The sequence below is a fragment of the Octopus bimaculoides genome, chromosome 3 (assembly GCF_046866305.1).
Source record: "Octopus bimaculoides isolate indiv1 chromosome 3, ASM4686630v1, whole genome shotgun sequence".
NCBI lineage: Eukaryota > Metazoa > Mollusca > Cephalopoda > Octopoda > Octopodidae > Octopus > Octopus bimaculoides.
In genome coordinates, this window is record NC_142930.1 from 106,984,365 (window position 1) to 106,998,561 (window position 14,197).

The window sequence follows — 14,197 nt, forward strand, 5'->3', positions numbered from 1 at the left end:
GGTTTGCACAAATTTTCAGTAGCCTTCTGACTGTTTGTAAGTGTGAACTGGTAGGTTTTAAAGCTTACAGTCTGTCACAAGTTTCTGTAGAAGAGATGAAAGGGTAAAAATTGTCCTCGAAATACAGTTGCAGCCGAGCTGCTTCCTTAAGAGTGAGCAAATTGTCGGATCCGGATGAGCTGCCCTAAGATCTCTATTGGAACATACTACGTGTACTTACTACTTTGATTAATGTGTACAAGAACTTGCAGTTGAATGAGTATGTGCCCAGCTATGTAAGCGGAAAATAGTCACGCTACAGACAAAATCTACGGAAAATAGACATGTCGATAACTTTTGGTCTATAACTATTAGACTTTAAAATATTGGGCAAGCTGTAAAGCATTGAGTTGTGATTATGCTTGTTAGTGTCATCATAACCATACAAATTTCTGTTGTTACAGGTCTAATTCGAACAGGTCTCTGTATCATGTTGTATATCGTAGAGAGAAGTGTTGAGGCTAAATCTAATTTTGTTGGGTCCTTATCAATTCTAGATTACTGGCAATCATTTCTTTGCGTCGGAGTACAACACAACCAGTTTTTTTGTACTATCATCAGAAACTACATCACTGCATGACGAAGTAGACGAAATAGGTTTGTTCGATGGTGCGAAGTTATCAAAACTGTTTACCAATTCATCCGTCAGTTGCTGTATATTGTTTTGCTTCACTTCTATACATTTCACCTCACAATCTCTCGCTGTGAAAATTGGATATAGTGGTGACAACCGTTTGAACTAGAATACAGAGAGGTGGTGTTTGGATATGCTGACAGCAGCAGTCACTATTTTAGGCACCTCAGAATCCATGGTAATCAGCAACAAAATTTGGAATGTGTTGGTAATGGGAAATGTTTGAAGGATTGAAATTCATTCTATTGACAGTCGAGTTAAAGAAATACCTCGGGGTCTGGTTCGCCCCAGAACTTTAAATGGATAGCAAATCCACTGGGATGATGCCCAAGACAGTCAAACTCTCTGAGAAATGTGGTTTGAGGACATTTGCTTCAATTGTGTTTTACTTCCTGTACTGTGTCTAACTTCAACGGACAGCTTAATAGATTTGAATGTTCTTTTCTGCTTCTCGTTAAAAGGGTAGGCTACATCTGCATATATGGTAGATGTGGTCGACCACTGGTAGAAATGTTTTCCAACAACACTGCTCTTTGAATAAGGAAACCCAGGAAGGTACGCATCTGGATTGATACTCATAAATTTCGGTCAACTTGACGATGCGATCAGCGGAAAATCTAAACTATTATTCTCTAACGAGCAACGATGTAGAGAGGATACTCTCGACATGCTGAACCACCAATTCCAGTTGTTACTGTTGTTGTTGTTGTTGTTGTTGTTGTTGTTGTAACCGCTGTTGTTGCTATTGTTACTGTTGTTGATGTTACTGCTGCTACTGTTATTGTTCTTGTCGTTATTGCTGTTGTTGTTGTTGTTGTTGTTGTTGTTGTTGTTGTTCTTCTTCTTCTTCTTCTTCTTCTTCTTCTTCTTCTTCTTCTTCTTCTTCTTCTTCTTCTTCTTCTTCTTCTTCTCGTGGAGGATTCTGACACAGTCGTCCTTGTTGCTTTTTTTGTTGTTATTGTTTTTGCTGCTGCTATTACTGTTACTGCTTCATCTGTTGAGCTTCAAGTCAACACAAATAAAAACAAAACCTGTCTTTACCATTCCATCTATTTAAAAAGTCTAAACCTACACTATCTAACGCGTTCTTTTTGTACAACAGTTGGATGTGATTTGAAAGCGATTTTGCTTCATTTAAAGCTGCCTCATTTGACTAACACTGAGCGCCAACCCGTCTGGCGTTGCATGGTTCTCGGAAAATTCTTTCATTGTGAAATTTTATTTACTAATGAGCGCATGTGTGTGTGTGTGTGTGTGTGTGTGTGTGTGTGTGTGTGTGTGTGTGTGTGTGTGTGTGTGTGTGTGTGTGTGTGTGTGTACTAGGAGGTAACACGTGCACTAATGTCCTGGGGAAAATGGATAGACCCTAGTGACTAATGGGGTTCGCAAACGCCAGCCCACAGTAGAGAATTCGAGCACATGGGATAAAGATATGCCAGACGAAATCGGGTAAACATAATATGCAGTTTAAAGTAAGAACTCAGTATCATCTTGATATCAAGAAATTTTCCCAGACGAAAGTAGAAAAATAATGTGGTTAAATTCTTCATATCTAATAATCAATTCGTTGTGGTCTATTGTAGTCATTTTTTTCTTTGTGTTTTTTTTTTTTTTTATCAACCTCTCTTCTTCTAAGAATCGAAACTGGAGCCGGCACATTACTGTGCTACTATTTGAATTTCTAACATCCAATTCACTTTCCTGTCTCCCATCATTCGTGAATACAGCTCCCAGATACAATACATTTTATATTTGCGCTGAATTTTCTAGGCTCACATGACAACTTGAATTCAGCACACTAAATTAAGAAAGCTATTGTCAGTTACTTAATTATCCTGCTGCTTGTATCAATTATAATTAACATTGTCATATTGTAGCAATAACATTCCTTCTTGAAATATTTAGTTACAAATAAGGTCATGCAAGATGATACCAATATTTTCCCTTTTATTTACCATTGTTTATTATTGTTTGTTTATTTCCCCTCTGTAGCAGCTTAAAGATATAGCGAACGAGACATGTATAATAACTCAATTACACTAGAAAATAGTAAATACTAAAATCATGTCGATGATAATAAAGTGTATTATCCACAGACACAGTGACGGAATATATTTCAATCATTTGGTCAACAATTAGCATCAGTATTCGCCTAGAAATTGCAACCAAAATCGAGTTTTCCTTATCTTATAGGAGGGAAATGTACACTAGATAAAGGTGGGATGGGCACATCTGGAATGTCTTTGGTTACAGATCTGCTTGCGAAGAGTTAATCTAATATTTAAAAAAAAGTGCAGCAATAACCACAGTAGCAGCAACAGTTATTGCGTCACAAGAAACATCAACAATAACTACAGCAAAAAGCAGCAGCTGCTGCAGCAATGACAACGACTTAATACGCAAAACTGCCGAAAAATTTTCACAAGGGAGGTAACTAAACCAGTTTCATTAAAAATTCTACATATGAAACTAAATGGATCGACTTTTTATCTTCACATTAGAAATCCTGATTTATTTAAATATTAAACATTGCTATTTGTTTAAGATTAAAGCTTCTAATCAGAGTTAATTCATATATGTTATCTAAATAGATATGAAACGAATGTATTTTATCTATGAAAGATAACCCTAGCGTTGTATTATCTCCCTTAGATGAATATTTCACTAAATAAAGGAGAAAAATAGAGGGAGATTTGCGATAATTCCTAGCAGTCTGATAGCTTCTTCAGCTACAAGACTTTTGATAGGTTGATACAATAGTAAATAAATTTACCAAGATATTCTTCAATTTACATGTGACAAGTAAGTGAACTGAGAGATATGAAGGCTGAGGCATTGTATGCCGAAGTAAACAGGTAGCTTGAGGTCTCGCTTAACACATAAACACGCATGCACTCACATAAACACGCATGCACTCATATAAACACGCATGCCTCAGCCTTATGAACATGCGGAGTTATCATTGCGATGCGTCTATAATTATATTGTTCGCAAAGTTTGTGTTGGAGAGTGAAATGGGCAACATAAGAGAAATTTTGTTTTAAGTTAGCATTTTTAGAAGGGAGCTAACTTGTGGAGACGTAATGACTTCTAACTATATGGCGATTTATCCTCATCCCCAACTACCACCGTCACTATTACCTCCACTCCGTAAGGTTATCAACAGTATGGTTATCAAGAACTGCCACAAAAGAGCGTTCTGCGTACTACAAGCAAATATATATAATATTGTAAGTAGCGTTTGCCGGACTTCATAGTTACTTTGGTCCAATGGAAATCAAGTGATTGGCGTGAGCGGTTTGTGTGCAAGTTCACGTCTGCAACAATTGTAACGTCACCGTCCAGTTTGCCAAAAGCCCATAACCACAGGCCTCTTTCCCAGGCACTTCATTTGCGCTGGATTGGGTGTGAGAGAGAGAGAGAGAGAGAGAGAGAGAGAGAGAGAGAGAGAGAGAGAGAGAGAGAGAGAGAGAGAGAGAGAGAGAGAGAGAGAGAGAGACAGACAGAGACAGAGAGAGACAGACAGAGAGACAGACAGACAGACAGACAGACAGACAGACAGACAGACGGACGGACGGACGGACGGACGGACGGACGGACGGACAGGCAGGCAGACAGACAGACAGACAGACAGACAGACAGACAGACAGACTGGCAGACGACGGCTTTGCTTTCTGTTTCTTTACTTCTTAGTCCAGCCAGGGATAGAGACGCAGTGGAATAAACCGAGTAATCTACATATTTGACTGTGTCATGATACCCGCATCCCACCACTACGCTGTTAGATATCATTTTGACTGACTTTCTTTCTCACAGTCCGCCAAAAATCTAGTCTTTGGAATAGTGGAATAACTGAGAACTTTGAGAAGACTGTTGGTTTGTTTCCCTTATAGGGTGGGTTACAGAAGTCTATCATTTCTATATGGAAGAGTGAACTGTAACAGATGATGGCAGAGATGCAACCTAGATGTGATGTCTTGTTTCTTAAATTCTAAGTGAATGGTCTGGGTCAGCAGGCTATTTGATACTTTGTATTTGAAGACAGGACTGCCGTCAAGTTCAATGTTGCGTAGCTCTGTTTTATTAAGAAGCATTCATAAGTGCTGAAACCAAGTATATAAACATAGGTCAGTGGTTCAGTGCATATAACTGCGAAATTTCTCTTACTTGCAAAATTCCCCACAGCAACCAAAAGGACAGCATCCATGATGCATCTTTTCATTATTTGTTGACTTTGTCAACTGTTTCCTCGTCAACTGTTTTGTCGTCAACTGTTTCTTCGTCAACTGTTTCATCTACTACCACATTGTACGCTTCATCAAGTGAAGCTTAGCTTAATTGAGGTTTCTTTTAATATTCCAATGTTTCTTTGTGCTGCTTTCCTTAGATTCCCTCTAGCTCTTGTTTCCTTCTCACGGGAAGCAAATGTTTGTCTTGTTTATATTTGGTGGGAGCGATTACAGCGCTATATTTAATGTTAGAAATGTTAGATGTCATATAAGGCAAAACTGTTCTTGTCTACACGCCTGTCGCGTGAATGATAAACTTGCTATCTATTGCAACTATAAACTTCTTGCATAAGTTAGCATCACCTGTTACTTCTTCACCATCGAGTTGTTCTGTAACATTTCTGGCTTGTACTTTGGATGGTAACTTACCTGACATTTGTATAAAACAGTTTTGAAATCATTCTGTGAATACATTCAAGAGAACTGTAAGCACGTTAATTTTTATGCTATTTTTTCACTTCTCTCCAGTTGTCATGTAGTCCATTTGTAAAAGGCTACCAAAAGGATGATAATATGCCCAGAATGAACCTCTGCGGTGTCGAAACCCTGTTTTAGTGGGGACATGATTGTGTTGTTCCATAAGTCCTTCACATTCTTGTCATTTCTATTGGTGCTCTTGCTGAAAATATTGAGTGAAGCTGTAGGCTCAAGCTGGACGTTAAAATCCCCACCAATTTACAGAAATTTGTGCTGTTATTACACTAATTGTGGTCGAAAATTTCTGATAGAGTTATTCAAATTCTTCTTCTATGAGATTATTGTGTGTGTTAAAGCATCAGAGAGCATTAGTTGCTAGGTTTCCGAGTAGAGTTTTTATCATATACTCAATGCATTTCATGATACTGATGCAGACATTAGGAGCTTTCGGAGAACGTAAGATATCTCCTCCTTTTTTCTGTTAGGACTGTTCTTTTAGCCATTCACGCCCAAAATCTAATCTACAAGACAGTAGCTCTTTTTGTTTGGATCTCTCCCGCTTGCGTTTGGACTTCCTATTTCTGTATGAAATGCAACTGTGGCTATTTGACCACAACCTGCTGGTTGCTATCAAATTCTGAACGCTATGTTGTGATAAACTGATTTAGAAATGCAGTTTACTCTGCAATCTTTACAGATACTGGGAATAGTGTTACTTCTTTTCAATACCCAATTATATCAAAAGTTTTTAATTGACAGTATCACCTTGCATCTTACGTTAACATTGGTTCAGTTTTCATATTGATCATTGTAATATTTTAAACCAATTTCATAAATATTTGCAGAATATTCATTGTTAATTTCTTCAATTCCTTTTATTTTAGATTTACTTACTGCCTTAAAGTCTGGGGGGGGGGTCGTCGAAATGATTAACACTCTTTACTAAATGCGCAACTTTGAACGGCGCATCCTTATATTCACAAAAGAGTCATTTAGAAGCAGATTGACATTTATTTCCATCAATATCTGAGAGTAATTCCACCGAGGTTGACTTTGCCTTTCATCTTTTCAGTGGTCGATAAAATATATACCAGTTGAACACTGAGATCAATGTAATCGACTTACCTCCTCCCGAAATTTCAAGCCTTATGCCAAAGTTTGAAATCAATAGTCATAAGTAAAGCCAACAAGGTTACTTTTTTTTCCAATCATCTGAAATTTGTGTGGAAATCATTTCAAGCTGTTCCATGAATTCAATGCATGCGTTAAACTTCGAGTCATCTGACTGGGAATATAGTAATGATTTGTGTGATGCTAAAATGATTCCATACAATCTACGGGTCTTATTTGAGTCATATCTTCTACTCTCTGCCCTTGACTTCCAACTTTTCGCATTTATGGAAATGAGCTGATTAACATAAACTCTGAGAATAATTCTGAAACGTTTCTGTCAGATTTTGATACTAAAATAAGATGTTGACCCTTTCAGCAATTAACAGTTCCACTTATGGAAGAACTGATTACAATATCGCAGATCTTATAGTCAAGTTACAGAGGTTTCGCCCTCACAGAGATTGTATGACTATCATACCTGCTTTGATAATAAAATAAATATCCATATTTGTTGAGCGTGAGTGTGTGTGTGTGTGTGTGTGTGTGTGTGTGTGTGTGTGTGTGTGTGTGTGTGTGTGTGTGTGTGTGTGTGCGCGTGCGTGCGCGCGCGCATCTGTATGTGTGTATGTGTTTGTGCGTGTGTGCGTGTGCGCGTGTGCGCGTGTGTGTGTGTGTGCATGTGTGCGTGCGTGTGCGCGCGCATCTGTATGTGTGTGTGTGAGTATGTGCGTGCGTGCGTGTGTGCGTGTGTGTGTGTGTGTGTGCGTGTGTGTGCACGTGTGCGCGCGCGTGCGTGTGCGCGCGCGTGCGTGCATCTGTATGTGTGTGTGTGTGTGTGTGTGTGTGCGTGCATGTGAGTGTGTGTGTGCGCGTGTCCCATGAACTCCATTTTTGCTTTATCAGCAAAACATCACGCTACTACCAAGCATCAGTCATATCCAGGTCATGGAGTGGAAGTTCATTATTGACAGATAATAACCACCATCGTGTAGTGCTGTATTTATCCAAGTAAAGCCGTAGTAATATTTTACAATATTTTACATTCATCAGGTTTATTCAACTGAATAGCCAAGCTGTGACATCGAACTTGTAGTCACCTTGTCACCTTAAGTAACGTCAATCAGTCTGTAAAGGCGCATGCTACTCCATTAGTATATTCATAACATTGACATCACACACACACACACACACACACAACTAAGAAAAGTGAGAATTTGTAAACAATACATCTGTCATATATAGAATTCCCCAGAGCGTAATCGATTCATGATGACTGCAATACTCGTAACTCAGCACTATAATATAATTATAATATTAACACTCAAATAAATTCCTCTAATCAGAAGCAAGTGAATAAACACCTGACTGAAGATGTATGCTTCGAGCGGCCAAAGATTCGTGTCCCCGTGGTAATGTCAACAAATTATCGGTATTTTAGCTGAAAGAAAAAAATGTGACGTCATTATCCACGTAAGTGACAATCGTTATTTGTTGTGATGTGCGTGGGCGTCTGGACGTAGCCATCTGTGGTTGTTATTTTAATCCCAGAGCAACCTCGAAGACGAAAACTTTTGACCAAAAGACCATAAGAGATGTCCTGCTCGCTTCCTTACATTTTACATAACTGCATTGTACAATGTAGTCTCTTTCGTTTTTCTGTTTGAAGACCATCGCAAGTGATTTGAAGGAAATTTAGTTGTTCGTAGCTTTGCAGCAGGACGCAGAGACCGCATAGCTTTTCCTTCATTGATACGTAAGTCTATAATCACTCGTGGATGGTTTGCACAGGGAGGCTTATGTGCAGGTAGTCATGTACACACACACACACACGCACATACACACACGCACACACACACACACACACACACTCACATGCACACACACACACACACATAAGTGTGCATATGTACATATATATACACGAATAGATAGATAGATAGATAGATAGATAGATAGATAGATAGATAGATAGGTTTCTTTATTAGCCACACAGGGCTCAACACAGAGGGGACAAAATACAAATGTAAAGTTTTTTCTTTTCGAGGGGGGCGAAAACAAAGCAGAAAAAAAAACAAAAGTGGGGACAACGATGAAAAAAAACATCGCAAAACGTTTGGGGTATTTACAAAAAATACGAAATAATACAGAAAATTCCCAATAAATGGGGAGGTTATCCGTGGAAAGAAAAACCTACGAAAAGACCACGGTAACCTCGGTCCTTAGTGTCACAGTTTGTTAAATAAAATTTCTTTTATTTATGCAAGAAACGTAAGTAACTCTGTTTACAAAATTTTAAAACGTTTTATAGAATCATGGTCAAGGTGGCTTCGTCATTTATACGTGCCATTCTTGCTACATGTATCCATCTTTTTTCGAAACATTTGCTAGACAACGCTTGCCTCTCTACTCTCACCTTCCTTTTCAAGTGATACTTGAAAAAGTTGATGAGAGATTGACCAGAGAGGAAAGTATTTGTCTCTAATCCTTTCAGACGCGTCCACCAGATGCATTCTTTCGCCATAGCCACAAGTACGATAAATACAGCTCTTCCTTCCCGTTTAAAGGAAGGAGGCGTGACGATATTGACGATAGACTCGGTTGATAAACCGACTCGTCCCACACGCGACAGCAGTTGTTCGACATAAGCCCACAGCTCCGAAATGGTTGGACACTGCACGAGTGCGTGCAGAACGGTTTCATCGCTCTGACCGCATCTCGGGCAGGTCGGCCCCGCATTTCGCGAGCCGTATCTATAGAGCTTATCCCGAACGGGTAGCGCCTCCCGGTAACACTGCCAGGCCAGGGATTTCTGGAAGTTGTCCATAGGTCCCGGCCCGAAAGTCGTCCTGAACAGGCGGGTCAGGTAGTCCTCATCGACGCCCAGGTTCGCCCCGAGATCGTCGTCGTACCTGCCCTCCACTAATCCCCTATAGAATGACTTCGTTGTGATGCAGCCGCTCAAGGTCGACCCGGGACGGCAAAGTTGTTGCAGAGCAACGCGACACTCACGGTGCCATTCGCCATTCCTCGGCCTCTTTTTGATCCACGACTGCAGCTCGGTCATGGAGACGAGCTGCGGGAAAGCGGGTCGCACAAACGGCGACCACACCTGCTCACCGTCGTCTACGTAGAGCCGGAGATGTCGCAGTCTCAGCACATGTCTGCGCATCATCAACCACGGCATGCCCAGCCCTCCTTTCAGCGGGTGTTGGCAACAAACGGATCGCCTCACCATCGGAACGCTTCCTTTCCACAAAAAGCGGAAGAGGATGCGCTCCATTTCGGTGATGGCGCGATTGGGACAAGGCACGACGGTCAGGCGGTATTCGATGACGGACGCGATGTACGCGTTCGCCACCTCCGCCCGACCTTTTAGGGACAGCTTCCTCTCGGACCATTGCCGGCAGAGAGTGGTCACCCTACTCGTTATCTCGTCCCAGTTCTTCTCCGTTTGCAGGTCCGGACCGAACCAGACTCCGAGCAACTTGACCGGACCGTCCGTCCAGCGTCCCACTACTGAGGTGCTGCCGGACGGTATGGGCTTGCTTCTCCAGGTGCCGAGCAGCAAACCCACCTACTTATCCCGGTTGATTTTCGCTCCCGTCACCGCTTCGTAGTCTTTCAGCGTCTCGCCGACAAGCTCGATGTGCTCGTGGCTAGACGCTATGACGTCCGCGTATGCCGACACGCTCGTCCCGCACCCCAGTTCTCGCGGGATGCCCCTCAGCGTCGCCAGCTTCCGCAGTAGTGGCTCGAGAGTCAATACGTACAGGAGCGGCGACAGGGGGCATCCCTGACGAACCGAACGTGCAATGTCGAAGGGTCCCGATAGACGTCCATTGACGCGAACAACCGAACGGATGCCTGTGTACAAGGCAGCCATCCAGCCGCGGAAAACGGGACCGAAGCCGGCCGCTTCGAGGACGGCCTCCAAGTATCGATGGTCTACCCTATCGAAAGCTTTGGATTGATCCAAATTGTTCAGGGCCCCACCCATGCCAGGTTCCTTAACTACCCTCTCTATGATGTAGCGCATCAGATGGAGGTTGTCATGGATGCTCCGGCCCGGCACGGCGGACGTCTGCTCCGTGCCGACCAGTTTCTCGATGACAAGCGCCAACCGCTTGGCTAACACCTTGGCCAAAATTTTCATGTCTGCATTGAGCAGAGTGATGGGCCTAAAGTTATCTACGGCGTCCCCCTTGTTTGGATCTTTCTTCAGCAGCGTTACCGCTCCTCGGCTCACAAAACCGGGAATGCTCCCGTTCTGCTGCCAGTTGCAGTACACGGCCACCAAGACGTCTCCAAACAAGTCTGGCATACAGTTGTAAAGCTCGTAGGGCAGACCATCCAAACCCGGAGATTTGTCCGTCGAGCAACCCGCCATCGCGTCCCTCACCTCCTCCGCCGTGATGACCCCTTCGCAGCACTCCGCCTCTCTTGCCGAGAGTCGTGGAAAGCTGTGCAGGTAGGCACTAAAGTCCACCCTGCCTTCTCGCTCGCCACTTCTCCCGAACAGTCGGGCAAAATGCCGCTGAAACGCCTCGCACATCTTGCTCGGCTCGAGCAATTCGCGCCCCTGTTCGTCTACCAGAGACCGGATGGTGGCTCTGTTACCCCGCTGCGCCTCCGCCACCCGGGCCTCTCGTGCGGCTCCAACACCTTCATTCCTCAGAGCACGCATCCTTGCCCTGACAGCACACCCTTCGTGTTTAGCATTGAAGTGTTGGTCGAGGGCCAACCTCGCCGCTAAAACGTCGGATGCGATGCCACTTCGCAATGCCTCTTCTAACTTTATCACTAGCTCCCCCTCTACTCTGTTCCTCTCTACAGCTAGTGCCCTGCTATACCTTATTGCTTCAGCCCTTACTGCTCTCTTGAGGGCAAACCACCATTTGTTGTTGACGATGGCTCCCGTCAAAGCCCTCTTTACTAACGTGCTAATCCGGTCTCTGAAAACCTGTCTCGACGGGAAAGACGCGTTTAGTTTCCAGTAACCGGGACCCTGCCTATGTGCCTTATCTAAGTCTAGCGTACACGTCACAAGTTTGTGATCCGTGTAGCTGACTATGTGGAACTGTGGACATCCTAAACTATCTCTATCTCTTGTCCTACACACTATCCTATCTAGATACGATCTCGACGACCCAATGCGGTTGCTCCAAGTCCACGTTGGCACATTTGGGTGGTCGAGTCGGTACCTGTCAGACAACTGGAAGCGTCTGAGCAGGTCTATGAGGCCTTTGCATCCCCTTCTAGTTTTGTCACTCCCCACGTAGTCTAGATGCGTGTCCAAGGTAGCATTCCAATCCCCCACTAAAAGTAAGGGACGAGACGTTCCCAGGAATACTTCTAGACGTCGAAAGAAGTCCGACCGACCTGTTAAAGGAGGCACATAAACTGCCAGCAACCGAAAAGCGCCTCCATCGCTGCTTTCCACATCTACGACAACCAGTCTACCCTCCGGGTCCGTAAATATCGTCTTTACTTGGAGATCCAGACTCTTGCGAAAAAGAACCGCCGTGCCACTACCGCCCATCCTCGGCAGACAGGGAGAAAAATAAATGTTAAACTGTCCGCCAAACATGGACTTTAGGGCCCGCGGTTCATGGAGTCTGGTCTCACTAATGGCTATGATATCCAAATTGTGTGACTTGATGTCATTTAAGAGGTACCCTTGTTTCCAAGGCGACCCCAAGCCACGCACATTCACACAGCCAATCTTCACCATGATTCTATCAAAATTTGTGTTTTACACACGAAAGGAGAGAGAGAGAGAGTTACTTACTGTCCGAAAGTTCTTGGCTCTTGGCCTCACAACCTTCTCTCAGAAGGTTTTTGTATAGTTTTTTTGATGAATATTTCTGGAATCTCCCTACTGTATCCGGGTAGAGAGATTTCAGTGTATTGTATGTGTTCCGTGTTACATGTATGATTTTGATGTGTTGTGGTGGTGTTGTGCGTGGGTCATTGCTTGTTTTCGTGTCATTATCTGTTATGTTAGTGTTTGACCTAATGAATTTCATTAGGTCTGGATTGTTTGTGTTTATCGCTGTCAAACTTGTTGTGGGGTTCTGTGTTGGTGCGTTTGTGTTGGTGTTTTTGTTTTTGTTTTCTGTGGATGTGTTGGTTTCGGGGCTGGTAAACCTCCCCGCTTTGTTTGTTTGTTTTTCCGTTCTTTTTTTCCCCTTTTTCTTCTTCCCCCCGTGGCCACTTGCCAAGCCTCTGTGTCATCTTCATCTGACATGTCGGAGGAACCGGAGGGTGGAGGGGAAGGGTGTTGGGGTCTATTTTTGTGTGGGTTGATTTTGTTGTTGGTGGTGTTGGTGCTGTTTCGTGACAGTTGGGATGTGGTGTTTTGGTTTTTGGGGGTGGGGTGGGAGTCTTTTTCGTGTTCCTTTCTTGTGGGGTTGTTGTTGTTGGTGTTGGTGGTGGTGATGGTGCTGATTCTGTTCTTGGTGGTACTGGTGGTGTTGTTGTTTGGTTCGGCTGTGTTGCTGGCTGCTGGCGTTTTTCCATTTCGTTGTACAACTACTTGACCAGTTGTGCATATGGCGGTGTAGGCAGTAATGCTATTTTTTTCTTGTGCTTTTCTTGTGGTTGTTGTTGTTGTTGTTGTTGTTTTTCTTTGTATTGTTGCCGTTGTTGTTGCCTTTTCTTCTGGGCTACTGGGCACGTCTTTTGAAGGTGAGTTTTGCTACTACAAACGTAGCAAACTGGCCTTCTGCCTTCGACGAAAACATGAAAAATTGAATCCTCAGTTAGTTGGATTCTATGTGGAATTTTTTCCCAGTTTGCTGGATCAATTTGTACCAGGAGTTGAAATTCCTGGCCAATCCAGTTTTGATTGCAAACGGCAGATGCTTGTAATATGTTTATCTCCTCCTCTATGCCTAGACATATGGCAGATACTAGCCATTCTTCCTCAATTTCAGGAGGCACATTCGAAATTTTTATTTTCGTAACCCTACGACCAAGGTACGTAGGGATCATGAGCAGGTTCTCATGTTGTAATGATTTAGTGGAGAGGTCCTTCGCTCGCTGCTCGCTGTCTAGTCTTACCTCTATCGTTCCGAATTTCAAACCTCTCGTTATGTAAGTTTTGTAAGACCAAATCGGCTTTAAGCACCTCTCAACATTTTCTTGGGTGAATTTTTCCACTGTCTTTGTCTTTAAATTAATGGTTCTGTAGATGATAGTTTTTTTATCGATGTCTATCTTAAAGTCCGCGGGCGTTTGAAGATGGACTGTAACGTCCTTTTTACTTAGCATGCTTTTGCATGCAAGTAATTTCTCTTTCGATATATTCAAAATTCTTTTCCTAGGCTTCAAAGCCTCGGCAAAGTTCGTTGTGGTGGTGGTGGTGGCGGTAGTGGTGGTATCAGTGGTGAGGACAGTGGTTTTGTTAGCAAGGACATTTGTGTCCTTGTTGCTGCTGCTGCTGCTGCTGTTGTTGTTGTTGTTGTTGTTGTTGTTGTTGTTGTTGTCACTGGTTACGTTGGCAGGCAAGACTGCTGTAGCAGCAGAGTTTTTCTTTTTCTCCATTCTCTCCTTTAACTGTGAGGAAGGAAGACTAGGAAATTCTTTTTCGAACGAAACACTGCAGAATGCAGCGTTCGTTTCACAAACATTTTCATGGCTACAAGACGCCATCGTCTCAAAAAAAAATGGCTAGAAAGCCGAAATTGGTTTTTATATCCTGGAA